Source organism: Nicotiana tomentosiformis, chromosome 5 (genome assembly GCF_000390325.3).
Source record: "Nicotiana tomentosiformis chromosome 5, ASM39032v3, whole genome shotgun sequence".
NCBI lineage: Eukaryota > Viridiplantae > Streptophyta > Magnoliopsida > Solanales > Solanaceae > Nicotiana > Nicotiana tomentosiformis.
This window is the reverse complement of record NC_090816.1, coordinates 39102529-39106905: the sequence shown is the minus strand read 5'-3', so window position 1 is coordinate 39106905 and position 4377 is coordinate 39102529. Positions and strand designations below refer to the sequence as shown.

General features: G+C 38.9%; 1 non-coding gene across 1 annotated transcript; it reads left to right on the top strand.

The window, feature by feature from the left end:
- The first annotated feature begins 1819 nt into the window (after nt 1-1819).
- LOC117274331 (small nucleolar RNA R71) lies at nt 1820-1927 on the top strand. Its single transcript, XR_004504437.1, has one exon. It is a non-coding gene; the product is annotated as a small nucleolar RNA R71 (small nucleolar RNA).
- Nucleotides 1928-4377: the final 2450 nt, after the last annotated feature.

The window sequence follows — 4377 nt, the reverse complement described above, 5'->3', positions numbered from 1 at the left end:
CACTTTAAGTTGTAGCATGTCCCCATGACACACAATTAAAAAAGATAAGGCAGTGAAACTTCCCTGAATATCTAGTCGGGGTCAGAGTCGAAGTAGGGCTCCATTCCCCTTGCCCGAACTAATGCACACATCCATGCAGACAGCTTCTTCTTAGCCTTCTTGGGGTACACCCCACACTTATCTTTCTCACTCACCGCAACCTTCTCCTTCGAGCCCTTCACTCTGCATTCAACACTTGCAGTCGGTTTTCCTTTTTGCACCCCCTTTTCTACATCCATGTTGAAAGTCACAGTCTTCTCACCCACTCTAAGCATGAGTTTTATCTCATGTATATCTAATATCGCTCTACCCGTCGTTAAAAATAGTCTTCCTAGGATGAGGGGGACCTCCATGTTTTCCTCCATATTCACCACTATAAAATCCACACAAAATACTAACTTATCCACCCGATCTAACACATCTTACACTTTCCCCTCGGGTATTAAAGTCGTTTGGTCTGCCAGCTGCACCGATATTGGTGTAGACCTTATCTCTTCAATCTCCTTCTATAGTTTTCTGTAAATAGATAGAGGCATTAAATTAATTGAGGCACCAAAATCACATACAGATTTATCAAAATTAATATTTCCTAAAGAGCAAGGTATAGTAAAACTCCCTGGATCTCCACACTTTTTTGGGAGTTTATTTTGTAATATCGCACTGCAATGCTCTGTAAGCTTGATCACTAAAGTCTCCTCTATTTTACTCTACTTTGTAAGGATGACTTTCAAGAATTTAGCATAAGAAGGCATTTGTGAGAGCACTTCTGTGAATGGTAAGTTTACATGAACCTGTTGCAACACATCCAGAAATCTCTCAAACTACTTATCCAGCTTTTTTCTACATAACTTTTGAGGGAAAGGTAGCGTAGGCATATGCTTGCTCTCCTCATGTTCCTCCCTTCTATGTTTTACTTCCTACTTCTTTTAATCAGCTTTCATTGGGCCTTTCTTCTTCTTGTCATCATCACTTTTCAGCTGCTCCCCAATTTCTTTTTCAAGTATCATTCTTTCTTGATCGAGGTAGGGTCTTTCAACACTTGCCCACTTTTCAAGGCTACATTATTCATTGTTTCTTTGGGATTTCTTTCAGTATCAGTAGGGAGAGTGCCCGAAACCCTTCCAGATAATATTGTTGCAATTTGTCCCACTTGTTTCTCTAAATTTTGAATTATTGCCCCTTGTACTTCAAATCTTTTATCAGTTTTCATAATGAAGGCATTCATGAGATCTTCTGGACCAGGTTGATTGGGGTATTGAGGCTGAAACTGCTGCCTCGGTTGATTCATAAAACCATGAGCTCCTTATCCCTGAAATCTGGGGTTGTTTTGTTTCCATGCATTAGCGGTACCCCTAGGTGAACTCTGTGAAAATATGGGGTGCTTCTGACCCACTGCATTAAAATTATAATTTCCTACATCACTCACTTCCTCAATTGAAGATTGACACTAATGACTAGGGTGACCTCTTCCACATATATCACGGGCTGTGTGAGGCTTATTTTGTATCGAGGCTATGGTCAGCTTTCGTATTTCTTTAGCCATAGCATCTAGTACTACCTGCACATATGTACTAGCATCAACTTGGTGAACACCAGTTAATCTTCTTCTTTTAGCACTCTCAGAGGGCCACTGTTTAGCATCTTCAAATAACTCATTAAGAATTGTAACTATCTCCTCTTGATTCTTCTTCATCAAAGGGCCTCCAGCTGCATTGCTCAATGTTCTACGTGAGGCCGGTGTCAATCCATCCCAAAAGTCCGAAGTTGTATCTAGAGTTTAATTCCACTTTGTTGACACTTTCTAACAATCTCCTTAAACCTCTCCCATGCTTCAAAAATAGTTTCAATCTATTCTCTGGCAAAAGTTATGGATTTCTCTTCTAAACTTGCCCGTCTTAGCTGAGGAGAAATATTTATCAAGGAATTTTCTGGTCATTTTCTCCCATGTTCTAATCGATCCCGTGGGCAAGCTTCGAAGTCACTACTTTGCATCATCATTGAGTGTGAAGGGGAATGCCCTTAAGTACACTGCATCTTGTGACACACCATTGTATTGAAAGGTATTCATAATCTCCTCGAAGTCAATTAGATATCTGTTTGGATCTTTGTTCATATTTCCTCTAAAGACACAACAGATTTAAAGAGTTTGAAGCAACCCTTGCTTCAATTCGAAATTGTTAGCTGCAATTGGAGGTGGTCTAACACTCGATAAGCCATGATTGTAGACCGGTCTAGCATAATCACCCAATGGTCTCCCATGCATGGGGGCTATATTTCCAAACTGGTCTGCATCCAAGGGTTGATTTTGAGTAATTCTCCCACCCCTCTCTTCTTCATAGATAATCTGTGCTTCTCTAATAGCTGCTTTCTCAGCATCCTGTGTAGCTTTTTCTCGTTGTTGGGCTACCTCTCTTGCAGTAAAATCTACATTATCATCACTATTTCCAGCCATAAGTTCTTTGGTTGAGAAATGACCAACCTTTCCTAATGTCTCTGTGAGATTTCTTTCCTTCCTCAGCTGTCGTAGTAGTTTTTCTATCTCGGGTTCGTATGGCAGCACTTCTTTTGCAGAAGGTCGAATCATGCACCAATCTAAACCTGTAACTCGTGCACAGTCAATGAACACCAAATGTAAAAAGATAAAATAAAAATAAAAAGAAAATATTTTTTGAATTAGCAATACAAACTATTTCTAACACTATTGATTGCCAATCCCTGGCAACAACGCCAAAATTTGACGAGCTCGAATCACACACTTCAATTATGCTCGCTAATCAATAATAGTATAGTATAATATCGTATCCACATGGATTAGATTTAAATAGTATTCTTGAAGTTTCTAGCTTGATTATTATCCAAGATGATCAACAGTTGAGATTTATAATATGTCTAACTAAAATTAACTAAGAATTTAAAGCAGTTGACTAATGACAATAGAAACAAGGAATAAGCAAAGAAGGTTATCAATGGGAGAAGATAGGGTTTTTATAGGATATGTGCAAGATAATTGTTCGAGATCTAACTCTAGATAATTCACTTCTAATATTCAAGTGAGCCTCTCGAATTCACTCAATTATTAGTTCAAACGTTCAGCAAAAACTCCTATCTTGATTAAGTCTTAATCTCGTGAGATGAACCAATTGATGCTCTTTGAAGTTATGCAAGAATGCGTAGTGGATTAGTCATTAGGAAAACCACTTTTGATTATTCTCGAAACTAGGTTTAATCAATGATTCAACTAGCCTCATTCGGTTACTAAGAAGAATTAATGAACTCAACCAACAATATAGTGCAAAGATATCACAAGTTATGCCTCTCTCGATTACATGAACTAGTGAATATAGATGCAATAATTAAATCATCCAAAAAGATTCAATACATAAAACTAGAGGTATAATCCACAAACAATCATCAATACACCAAATATATCAAACCCTAAAGGAAACTACTCCATTGATATGGAGAAATTCGTTACAAATAATATTAAAGTATAGGAAAACATAAATTCAATCCAAACTCGGGTCTTGAGTGAGGAAGGAATGATGAAATCCTTGTGCTTGTGTTCTTCCCACTCCTCCTTAGCCTCCTTAGGTCCAAAGTCTATCAAAAGTCTAGAAAATAATGTTTTTCTGTGTATTTATACCAAGTAGGGTCGGGTCCAGATGAAACAACCTTCTCCTCGCTGAAATAGCACATTGGCTCTGTAAAAATTACACAGGCGCGCCACATGGGGTGATGCTCCATGCGGGGCATTAGTGGGGAAATCTAAAGAGGTCAACAATTGATAGGAAGCAGGATTTGGGCATCTGTGGCGCACCACGCGCCACCCCACATGCGACGGTTGTGGAGTTTTCTCAAAGTATGGATTTTTGCTTATTTTTGTTGTCCAGACTTGGTCCTTGACACCGGAACACAATCCTGTCTTAATCCCTTGGGCTTTTACTCAAACTTCAAAGCTCCAAATAGCTCAAATAAGCTCTACAACATCTACATAGCTTGGAATCACTCCTACAAGGCACAAAACACACAATAAGTGCAAAACACTACCAATTAACGCTCAAACACAAATAAAGTGCACTGAATTAGAGTGCAATAAGTGACTAAAATACGAGATTATACCCTACCATCATGAATCTATTCCCTTTCTGGATTTCCTCGGTTTGCCTCCTGTGAAATGTAACACCTATCTAACCTGGTCATTCCATGAGCCGCTGTGGAATCCGTCATCTTGCCTTTCCCTTTATGCTAATATGTCCACAAGACTATATTGTATTCCCGATCCTCCTCATTACTGATAACGGCGGTAGACTATTGTTGGTATGTCTGGACTATCACTGG